At 42.9% G+C, this 12,607-nt stretch overlaps 1 protein-coding gene across 4 annotated transcripts in view; it reads left to right on the top strand.

Annotated features, from left to right (window-relative positions):
* Positions 1–12,607, top strand: part of znf536 (zinc finger protein 536) — a 317,559-nt gene that overhangs the window by 65,976 nt on the left and 238,976 nt on the right. For all 4 annotated transcript variants that reach the window (XM_058629151.1, XM_058629152.1, XM_058629150.1 and 1 more), the window contains one exon: positions 11,965–12,053. The gene's annotated coding sequence lies outside the window, so the exon portion shown is untranslated. The remainder of the gene's footprint in view (positions 1–11,964; positions 12,054–12,607) is intronic.

Consider the following 12,607-nt stretch of genomic DNA (forward strand, 5'->3'; position numbering starts at 1 on the left):
AATCTTCGATCAGTGTCCACGTTAGCATTATAAATGGACATGTTAGACTTTGACGCTAAAATCCTGGGTTGAAGTTATCAATCAATCAATCAGTAAGTTTACATGTTAACATTTATAAATGCTAAAACCTGCTGAACCCTGACACTAAAATCTTTGGTCAAAGTTAGCAGGGTTCATATTTTAGCTTTATATATGCTAACATGTAGACTTTGAAACAAAAATTGTTGGTCAAAGTTCACATGTTAGCATTTCCAAAGCTAACATGTAGACTTTGAAACAAATTGTTGGTCAAAGTTCACATGTTAGCATTTACAAAGCTAACATGTAGACTTTGAAACAAAAATTGTTGGTCAAAGTTCACATGTTAGCATTTACAAAGCTAACATGTAGACTTTGAAACAAAAATTGTTGGTCAAAGTTCACATGTTAGCATTTACAAAGCTAACATGTAGACTTGGGTCAAAGTTATCAAAGTTCACATGCTAGCTATGTAAATGCTAATGTGGTGTTAAAATCTTTTGTACTTTTTGTATAAACCTTTGTCGATAACACAAAGCTGACAGCGGTTATTATTTTCAAATAAAATGTAAATCTTTATGACATATTTTCATTTTTGTAGTTATTCTTATAAAACAAAATATGTGTTTTTGTGTTATTTTTCATTTTAATTTGTAGTACAAAATGCTTAAGTATCCCTTTAGGATTCTTTTTGTATATTTTTCTCTCTTCTCACATGAACCAGAACTTTGTCACGGCGTCAAAAACTGGAACCTTTTGTCTTGCGTTACAGAATAAAATCAGCCGTTAAGTCCACAGTGTCCACGGTGTTATTGTGACGAGGAGATGACGAGCGAGGAGTCACTCTATCACGCTGTGAATGCAGAGATAAACTTACAGGGTTGCCGAGCACATAAAGAGCACATAAATCAAAAGCACACAGAGTGAGTGAGTGAGTGAGTGAGTCGCTGCTCTCCTTTTCTTCTGAGCTCTTAACACATCTAACAAGAGCTCCGCACCCTTATCTTCTCTTCAATACTCAATATTTAATTGTGACTTCATTCGTTTTTTACATTTTAAAATAATTCTTCCGGAGAGGAAATAAAACGATCTCAGCTAAGCCTGTGATTATTGGGAGGGAAAGATCTGTGATTTTTTTTTTCTTTTACTTCCTCTGGAGCATTAATAAGTGACAGATTAAGAAAAGAAATGACAAGGCTTTGAAATGCTGCCAGTATCAGCAACTGTACTCTTCTGACACGGCTGATTGTACGAGAAGTCGGCGCAGCCAGCGAGTGCCTTTAATAATGCATTTACTTAGACTATGATCTATCATTTTGTACCTTTTGACACGCGATATTGAAATTTAATATTGCATCAATACAAATGATGCATTGCCATGTGTCGCCGGGTGAAATTGAAGATCTCTCCTCGCCCGCTCTCCTCTTTCCCCAAAGCTTCGTTGTACTCGAGTAAAGGAAAAAGAAAGGGCATAAGAGAAACATCTGTCTCTCCTCCTCCTCCTCCTCCTCCTCCCCCCCGCTGCCCTTTTATACGCTCAGCTTTGATATGTATGTTTTAAAAGAAATGACAAGTCAAAAATGCTCAGGGAGAAAGTCAACGGCTCCAAAGAGGCTTGGAAGGAGAGAAAAGAAGAGGGAGAGGGAGAGGGAGAGGGGGTGGAAGTGAGAGGCAGAGGGGGAACATGACAGCGGCGGCTGAGGGAGACGTCACGCGTTTGTAGAGATCTCTGACACGACTCTTTAGTGCGGTGAAATCCCACAGGCGATATTTGGGCTATGAGAGGAGCGAACGGTGCTGCTGCTGCTGCTGCTGCTGCCGCTGCTGCTGCTGCTGCTGCTGCTGCTGCCGCTGCTGCCGCCGCCACTGCCGTCGTGTCAGTCAAGTCCCGTCTGCTCGGGCAGATAGAGCTGCAGCGTTCTTCTTTCTGTCGTTTCTGCACGTGTTGCTACAGAAGGCAGACGAGGCCACAGACGGTAAATAAAAATATAAACAGACACTCAGAGAGAGAACAGAGACTTCCACCAACGCTGAAAGCTCAACTGTGCAGGATAAATGTCACTGAGATACACACACACACATCTGAACTTGTTAAATGGGATTTCTCCCCATTAGGAGATTAGGATGAACCTAATCTGACGGTCTGGTTCTCCATAAATGTACTGAGTTTTGTTCGTATCTGATGAGTTTTGACAGATGTGATTTAACTTTATTTTTTTTTTCACTTTTAGGGATTTCTTGATATCTTCACTGGGTAGATTTTTTACTAACATTTCATGGGAACAAACTTTGACCTGGATTAGGAGGATTAAAAATTAAAACTTTTTTTAATTCTGACTTTTTGTCTCAGAATTCTGACTTGTCAGGACTATTTTTCATAATTTTGACTTTTTTTCAATTGTGATTTAATTTTTTCTCAGAATTCTCACTTTAATCTCAGAATCCTGGCTTTTTTTTTTTTTTTTTTTTTGGTTTCCATGTGTCTCTAATCCAAGTCCATACTTTAACGATATCTGTGCTAAGTGTAGTAATATCACAATATGCCCAAATGGTGAATTTCACGTACATGAATGAAAACCAGTACACACATATGTCACGTCAGGACAAGCAAAAAAGTCAAAGGGAGCCATGACCCAAACGCCACAGAAAGGCGGCCATTTTGGATCAATCAGCCATATTTTGAGGGCAATGTTTGTGGTATTTCATATTTGGTTAATCAAGGATTAAAAAGGTCTTAAATGCTCCACAATAAAAAGGTCCGGCTTTAAACACACCCATTTTGCACAGTGGCAACAGGAGACACCAAATCTTACGCTCTTTATGTTGCTGTTCTCACAGAGGTGATCGTATCGACCTCAGATTTGGTGAAATGGTGAAAGACACCGTGCTGATTCTATGTAGCGAGTGTCATCACTGTATGCAAATGCAAACCTGATATCAATCAATCATATTACATTTGAAGCCTCCATCTGTAAAGAAAGCGAGTTTCTTCTTCCTGTGTTGCAGTAGAGCTCGGCTCTCACCGCCACTCTCTGGCGTGGTGTGAATGTGAATCCTAACACCACTTCATCACCATCCACGACTGCCCATGTCACGTTCTTTACTTAAAAAGAGAGAAAAAAAGAAGGCTTGTGATGGCTCGATGATTGCAGATGACGGCAGTGATGATTACAGCCGCGTGCACATCAGACCATTACTGTGACACTAGTGAATTATTACATATACAGACAAGATACAGCAACCTTTGAGCAGACATTTCAACAGACAAATCAAAACTGCTCACATCGATGACTCGGCGTCGATGCTAACATGTTTTTTGGGGGGGAGGGGCTGAATCAGAGCTGTTGACCTGTGCTGACGTAGGCTTGTGTCACTTTTTTTGTTCCCAGAAACCCGACAATTGTGTCATTAACACTGTGTACATTTGCATTTCTGATGCATGGGTGACAGAAGGATAGTTTCAGTTTCGCTGATGATGCTTTTACGTATCTTGTGTGTCTGCTAAAGTGACGCCTCACATTGTGTCACTTTACTGACTTAAGAACTGCTAATTTATCCGCTGTCTCCGGGCACGTTGACCTTAAAGTGGCCCTGACACGGCTCTGGACATGTAGCTGTGTGTGTGTGTGTGTGTGTGTGTGTGTTAACAGCAGGCGACGGCAGACACGGTGAGAGAGAGAATTAGGTTCACTTGGGAGGTGTCTTGGGTCGCTCCGAGTCTCGGCGAGCCCTCCCTGCTCTCTGCCGTATGTCAAGGCTTTATTGTCTCACCTGCCAAGGTCCTGACCTACACAGGAGCTGGCACTCTCCGGGAAACCAACATGGATGAAAACAGCCTGTTGGAAACCTTTTGGGACAAGGACAACACCTTAAAGGAGTAGTTCAGCTTTGCCTTGTGTGTGGTTGTGTGAGGTAGAGGACACAGACGCTCTTAGACGACCACTTTCTACCACAGACTAACGTCCCACACCAAATCCCATAGAGATTGTGTGCTGCGATTTTACATCACAGCACACAGGAGTTGTTGATCCACTGTTGCCTCCATCAGTACGTTCAAGTGTCTTATTTTGTCTTATTCACCCGAGTGACACAAACTAACTGAATGCAGCAGCAGTGGACCAGCAGCTCCTGTGTCCCCGCCGGCTAAAAACACTGATTTTCTCTGTGGAGTTTGGTGAGAGAGCGTGAGCAGTTGACTGACCTCAGTTTATCAGAACCTTTTGTTAAGTTTTCTGCTTGAAGATCAGTTTGAGTGACGTTTTCAGTGAGGAGAAGCATCTGTGTCTCGTTCTTGTTCCTCCTTTCACTTTTAATCACAGAACATCACCAACAGTGATGAATATCAAATCAATATTTTTCTGAGAAATGTGAGGAAATATTTCTTTACATGTCAGACTCGCTGTCTTGGCGTCCTCTTCCGTCGACGTTGTCCCTTCAGTTATGTCTCCTTACATTTCTTCCTTCCTTCTGCCACCGTGGTGCGTTCAGCGGGTCGACACCTCAGTGGGGGGGCGCTGTGGGCCAGGCGACCTTTGTCCGTCATTGTTTTGCTCCTCACACCTCACCCAGGGAGATGAGGAGGAAGGAGTTTGAGCTTCACACCTGCCACTGACTTCACTGTGACACTGTCTGTCTGTCTGTCTGTTAGCATGAGCTCAAACCAATGCTAACGTACACATTTACATCATAATTGACACTCGAATCAAAACAATCGCTGAAATTGAAAAGCTTGAAGTTAAATGTTACACAAAGTTATTACAAAGACAAAAATAAATCCAACCTCCATCTCTTGAAATCTGAATTTTTTTTTAATTGAGTGTCATAAATATTACATTTAAGTAAAATCTTGTGTTGCTTTGGCGCTAAAGCTAAATCTCAGATATTACATTCATCCAACGTCCCGATCTGGTCTCGCAATTTTTGATTTTTAAAATTCTATAATGCATCTTCAGTAGTCTAACAACTTAATTAAGAATTTAAACATTCAGTGACACGTGAAATTGAAACGTTCTGCCCCCCCGCCCCCCCCCCCCATCCAAAATACACAAACTAATGCAAACTCAACACACACATGTTTACGTGGCTATAATCGATTGTGCCGCTTTGCTACAGGATTATCTAACGTGATATTTTCAACAGAAAGAAGTATCTTGTCTTGCCCAAGGTTGCATCGTCATGTAGACTAGTGGAGCCGGGAATCAAACCCACAACCTTCAAGTTGAAGGACCACTCGCTCTACCACTGAACTACCGTCGCCCCCGAATTAATGAACAAGTCATTCCCAAGAGATGTTTGGAGAATTATGTGAAATTTGGGGGAAAAAAAATAGTTTGGGGGCCCAAAAAACATGTCCCGTGACTCATCGGGGGCTCGCAGCCCAGTCTTTGGGAACCCCTGGGTTCAATAAAAAGCAGGTGTGATACTTTTGAACGTCAATATTGTCTAGATTGTGTCATATACACACACTGAGTATACAGTGAGTTGAACTCCTTACGGCCAAAGTTGGTAACGTAACGTATGAACGCGTCGATTCCTAATCACATTTGCATACCAGCACTGTGGCATTGTGGGATAAATAAAATAACAATGTAGCTGGGAGTGAATCTGGGGCTGGAGATGAAATGAAAACACCCAGAACGCCGCCGCCGCCTCCTCCTCCACCGGGGCCTGATTGAGTTCAGGTGGCGGGAAAGTGTCTCACCGTGGGCTAGTTGTCAGTGAAGGATCTGCTGTCTCCGCGCCGCCGCGTGCTGCGGGGCTAACTAGCGCACATCGGCGACGCGGCGGCGCTCTGACGGATGTTTGTGTGCCTCCCGTGTTGCGGGGGGGGGGGCGGGGGTGCGGGTCGTTGACGCGCTTCATATTTCACCAGCGAGGGTCTGAGGTGGAAATGAAGATTGATGCGTGAGGAGCGGCTGCACGGCGAGGACCCGTCACCCGTTTGATACATATATTATCATTTACACTGGTGTGACACCTTTGTGTGCGTCCTTACATCCTCATATACATATGCAGGATGCAGGGAGGGTGGTGTGTGTGCGTGTGCGTGCACTTCCTCTGTTATTATAGACATGTGATATAATTGCATTTGATCTCCAAATAAACAGGGAATCAGTCCATCTCCTCGGTGGAGATGGCAGACGTGATGGACGAGCGCATTAGCGGCGAGGACAACATTAGATTTGCTCAAAAATTATTGATCTTTTGTTTGCGAGCCAAGTCGGCAATAAATAACAGTGCATGGGAGATGTGACTCATTATCGCCGTGCCAAAATGCCCGACAGACCTCTGTCAAAACACACTCTCCTTCCTCCCCCTCCCCCGCCATCCCTCCCTCCCTCCTCTTTCATCTCCGTCACTACAAACCAATTTAATCTGTTTTTAATCCTTCCCTCTCTTTTTCCCCCGCCGTCGTCGTCATCGTCGCTGCTTTCCAACACAAGGCCTCACTGTCACTATCTGATTCCCTTAAAATTTTAATCCCGCACTGATAACCCCGCATTATTACACATTACTTCCACACACAGGACACTCACACATGTATAAAAACACACACACACAGACGGTTAGTGGCTCTCTCACTGTTTTTATTCCTTTTTTACCTTCTTAGTGAAGGCAGGAGGAAAAAAAAATCCTTTTATCACACAATGGGTAATTTATATCCATTACCAGCGTTTTCAATCCTTTTCAGCGCGGCTGTCACTGCCTTTGGCACACTCGTGATTAATGTGATCTAATAATAGTGTGCCATTATATTTCCTTTAGTAAAACATGTACCAACATCCTATTCAGACCCGTGGAATTCATTGCCCCTTAAAATATTTCACCCCCTCTCTCTCTTTTTTTGTTTGAAAGACAAGATTGCTGTTTTTTTTTCCCTCCTCCATCTCGTTGCCTCACAGGAGGTGATTATTTGTTGTGTGTGTGTGTGTGTGTGTGTGTGTGTTGTCCAGCATTGTTGACTGGCAGAGGGAAAAAAAAGCCTCAGTTTCTGCTGCTTATGGAAAACATGTAACATGTACTTTTTGCCAAAACTCTGCACTTTCTGTGATGAATTATCATGTTTTTATTCCCCTTTGTTATTTATAACTCTTGTCTTTTTAGGGTTATGGTAAATTATTATTAGTATTATCATTATTATTATTATTATTGTTGTCTGCTTCATACTTTTCATTATAGGTGAATCTGTTGATGATTTCCTTGATAAATAAGTAGAATTTTGGCCCATAAAATGTAAAATGATCCACTTTTAATGATTTCTTTGTTATTTGGAGCAAAAGAAACCAGGAAATATTCACATTTAAGTTAAAAAAAAAAGCACTCAACTGATTAACCAATGATCAAATAACACCTTCTCAATTCTGGCCTATAAAGCAATTTAATGATGTCTTTATCAAGAAAATATATATGTATATATATGGATATGTATAAAGCACCAACCCTTTGTTGTATTTTATTATAAATACAACATATTTAAACGTGGTTACTTACATTTGAATGTATTTAAATCATCAGTTTTGTGCTGTAGAGAAAAGAGTTTTTGGATTTTGGTGGAAAAAAATTGCATTTAATGCTTTTTTTTTTATCTCATTTTGGCTCAAATAGATTTCACTTTGACCGACAAGCAAAAAACCCACTTTTTATCATATGATATTATAAGAGTAAATATGAAAATATTGGCCCAGGAATTTTGATTGATATAAGCGTCGAAAAACCCCGGACTATGAATTAATCCATTTAGTCATTAGTAGGTTGGTAGTTTAGAACTGGTGATGGGCAGGAAAGATGCTCTCCGTGGAATGTGAGTGGGATTAGGTGTGTGTGTGTGTGTGCGTGTGTGTGTGTGTGTGTGTGTGAGAGAGTGTGTGTGTGTGTGCCAGGGAGGTGGTCCAGCAGTGGGCTCTGCTTCCTCCCAGCCGGACAGCCTGAGCCAGTCTGCCACTCATGGGGGCACGTTTCAGACGGGGAGGTGCCAACACATGCACACACAGATGCACACACACATGCATGCATACATGTATGAAGTGGCGCACACACACACACACACACACACACACACGCTGTCCTGGCTCACTCTCACAAAGAGGGTTAACCCTTACTGGGTTCTCAGACTTGTATCCAGGATGAACAGGTGGTCCCACAAAACATGGGCATCCATTTCCTCCTGACTTATCCCAGCAGTGTGTGTGTGCGTGTGCGTGTGCGTGTGCGTGTGCGTGTGCGTGTGCGTGTGCGTGTGTGTGTGTGTGTGTGTGTGCGTGTGTGTGTGTCATGAAGAGGGAGGTGTAGAGACAGACGTGTGGGGCTAGAGAGAGATAAAGGAATAGACATGACTGCGTAGCTTTTGTACACCTTTTGTGTGTGTTTCTGTTTGTGTGTGTGTGTGTTTGTGGGCGGGGCTTTGTTTGGTACCACGGCGACGGCGGTGATGAGTGCACGGCGACGGCAGAGCAGCTTGTGGAGGGTCCCGTCACTGTGTGAAATTGACATCAGATGGCTGTTGTGACAAGAGCAATATCACATCCAACTTCCATTTAGCCAGCGACGGCTAATAAACGTGCGCCGCACCAGCGCTTGTTTGCGCGTGTGTTCGTCGGCACCTGACCCCCCGGAATCTGACCACATCAAACACAGCTGCCAGTGCTTTACGTCCACACACACACACACACACACACACACACACTCCGTGCCTCTCTGCGTTCTCCCCTCATTTTTCCCCCTCCTGCAGGATCCTTCCATTAAATATAACTTGTATTGAGCCACATCTTATTTCCTTCAATCTTCCTCCTCCTCCTCTTTTCTGGAGCCATTCCTCCTTTTCCCAGCAGAGAAAATCGAAGGTAAACCACTTGTAATGAAAAAAAGAAGAAAAGAAAAAAGAAAAAGACAAGAAGCACTTTACTGTTTTGAATATCGCCGTGTGTCCGATACTGACGTGATATCTGCTTTTGTTTGAAACAGAACTTTATCGTTCAGGTATCATTAGTGTTCAACTGACACTGATACTACTTGATATTCTATCGATACCAATACTGATACTGGTACTTCTGATCAATACTCTACTGATACTGATACAGTGCATCAATATTCTATTGATACCAATGCCGGTACTGGTACTTCTGATTGATATTCTACCAATACCGATACTGGTACTTCTGATCAATGCTCTATTGATACCAATACTGATACCGATACTGTGCATCAACATTCTATCAATACAAATATTGTGCATCAATACTCTATCGATACCAATACCGATACTGGTACTTCTGATCGATCCTCGATACCAACACTGATACCACTACTGCTTATCAATTTGCTATCGATATCACAACTGATACCGGTACTTCTGATCAATATTTTGCCAATACTGACACCAGTATACTGCTTATTGATATTCTATCGATACCAATACTAAAGCAGCTCATTGAGACTAGAAAAGCTCTATATAAATACAGCCCATAATACCTTCATAACTCTTCTTCTTCTTCTGATTTAATTCGGTAGTAACGAGTAACAAAGAGAGTTAGAGGAAATGTAGTAAAGTAAAAGTTGACAGTAAAAAAATAAGAATAACTTCTTTTGGTGAAAGTTTGGGGTCGAGGGGAAAGTTTTCTCCCGGGTATTTTGTTCAAAATCGAAAAAAGAGCTCTTATAGAAACTAGTAGAACATTTGTACCGTTTCCCAAAACCCATTCTTGTGTGTGGAAACATGTATTTATTTATTTTTTAACTCCACTTTATTCTTTCCTTTGTGAGTATTTCGTGGCTCAGACCTCCTCCATAAACCCCCGACACAGGAACCAGACATTTTAGGAAAATATGAGCAAGTAAGCAAAGAGAAATTCACCAGGAAGAATGGAGCTCAGGAGATAAACATAAACACAGAGAGAGAGAGAGAGAGAGAGAGAGAGAGAGAGAGTTTCTCTCTGAGTCAGCGGCTTTTAGCAAAGTCTGATTAAACGAGGTGGGAAACCGCTCGGGATAGTAAATAACAGAGGTGTCAAAATGTTGCTTAATGACCTGAATATCTACTGCGTGAAATATATAGCTGCACATCTATGCAGCAGCACTATATATTTTTTTTCCTCTATAATGTCTTAATGTGCGAGGGGGAGTTCAGGTGTTTAAAACAACTTAGTGAGAGTGACGGAGGAAATTCACCACGCACACAAACTGATGACACTGTCAGACGCAGCGTCATTGTTCTGATGAGGGGGAAAGTTTATGAATGATTCTCTGACGGTCATTAAACGTTCTAACCCTGACTTTTCTTAATGAGCTCCCTTTAAAATATTGTTTTCTTTTTATTAATTAATAACAATTAATATCGCAGCCTCGTTTTTTTCCCCCGTAGCTGCAGCATGAAAGGTCATTTATGAGAAACCGTTGCAGAAATGATGGCTTTATTTTATTGTGTTGGTTCTTTCTGAACTGCAGGCACATTAGAAAAACACATTTTTAGTCACTTGACAAAACAAAGCGTAAGTCTACGATAGCTTAAGAACGCGCTCATGTCTTTATCTAGACGGACATGTGTAAACCGCTCTCTCTCTCCCACACCAAACTCCATTCAGAAAATCTGCGTTTTTAGCTCACAGGGACACAAGGCTGCTGGTCCACCGCTGCCTCGTGTGGTCAGTTTGTGTCACGGCTAAATCTGAACCAAGGATTTGAAAAGCCGAATTCACCAAATAAGACATTTGAACTCACTGATGGAGGCGGTAGTGGATCGACCACTCCTGTGTGCCGTGAAGTTAGAATCGTTGATTTTCTCTATGGAGTTTGGTGTGGCAGAGTGAGCGGTTTACAAACTTGAGTTTCCTGTTTGGAAACCTCATAAAATCTCCATCAGCTTAAGTCTACGACATCTAAAGAACGTGTTCACGTCTTTATCTCTCTGTTAGACAGACTTTACTAACAGGAAACTCAAGTTTGCAAAGCACTCACTCTCCCACACCAAACCCCAGAGAGAAAATCAGCGATTTAAGCTCAGAGAGACACAGGAGCTGCTGGTCTACTGCTGCCTCGTGTGGTCACTTTGTGTCACTGAGGGGAAACCAAACAAAGGTTTTTTTAAAGACCGAACTAACAAAGCAAAGTGGGTCGAGCTCTCCCGTGTGCCGTGATGTTAAATCACTGATTTTCTCTGTGGGGTTTGGTGTGGGAGAAAGAGCCGTGGTGAAAAGCTGTATAACTGTGATATTTCCCAGTTTATTGCGGCGTTGACGAGCGTAAACTCAGATTATTTCAGCATCTGAGTAAAATCATGATCTCATTGTGTCAAAACACAAACACTGCGTCCCCGTGGCGATCCGTCCGAGGTCATCGTCGAGTGATTTCCTCGTACATTTCGGTACACGTATTACACGCACACACACACAAACAACAGCAGGTGCACTTAGCATGTAATGCTTTCCGTTACTCAGAGCTCCACATTAGTGTCACATCTGTGAGGCACAGGCACCAGTGCAGCGGCTGACACGTTCATTCATTAGAAATGGCAAAAACATTAAACATGGAAAACAGACACTGTAGCTACACACAAGTGACACCGAGACACGTATCACCAATCTTAATCAGGGAGAAATCCCCGCCAATTTAACACCAGCAACACATTAAAATGTCAAAAAAAATTTAAATCTTCCGAGGTTTGAAGAGCAGGTTGAAGGATACGTGGTGTGTGAATGGATGGATGGAGGAGGAGGAGGAGGAGGAGGAGGAGAAGGAGCAGTGAAGTGGAGGTAATCAGAGGTTATTGCAGAGCAGTCAGAAGTACATCAGTCAATTTACCTTCCCCTCCTTTTTCCAGAGGGGAAACCCTCTTTCCTGATGATGGGGTGCTGGGAGAGAAGAGGGGGAGGAGGAGGAGGAGGAGGGAGGTGAACAGTGGGTGGTGGTGAACTCTGCACGTTTCCTTATCTTCTCTCTCTCTCTCTCTCTCAGGACTCAGTGTGGACCAGAGGAGGAGCTGAGGCTTAACGTCGCTCACACGCCGTCACGCTTTCTAAGAAGCTGCTCAGCCACAGACTGAGGTGAGTCAGGACTTTTTCCACAGCACTGGAGGAGGAGGAGGAGGAGGAGGAGGTGATGAAGGTGGAGAGTCTGAGGAGAAAGTAGAACTTTATTGTCCAGTCGGAGCGGGAACATTGACTGTGGTCTCACCATCAGATCATCACACACACACATACACGAAGGAAGGAAGGAAGGAAGGAGTAATAATGTCAGTAGACTAATTGGGGTTGTCGGGCATTTTGACATGATTGGGTGAGAAGGAAGGAAGGAGGGGAGGTAAAAAAGGAGGGAGGAAGGGAGGGAGGGAAAAAAGGAGGGAAGGAAGGGAAGAAGAAGGAAGTGAGCGATGAGGGAGAGAAGAAGAAAGTGAAATAGGTAGAGGGAAAAATAAGAATGGAAGGAAGGTGAGAAGAAGAAGGAGGGAAGGTTGAACATGACGCGGACTCATTTGTGTTTTCCGGCAATTTAGCTAGGAAGGAAGGAAGGAAGGAAGGAAGGATGTGAAAGAGATAAAATGTCTCATTAACCCTGGTCGCAGTTCTTCACTCTGTTACACAGTCTGTACAGACCAATG

The sequence above is a fragment of the Solea solea genome, chromosome 5, assembly GCF_958295425.1.
Source record: "Solea solea chromosome 5, fSolSol10.1, whole genome shotgun sequence".
Lineage (NCBI taxonomy): Eukaryota > Metazoa > Chordata > Actinopteri > Pleuronectiformes > Soleidae > Solea > Solea solea.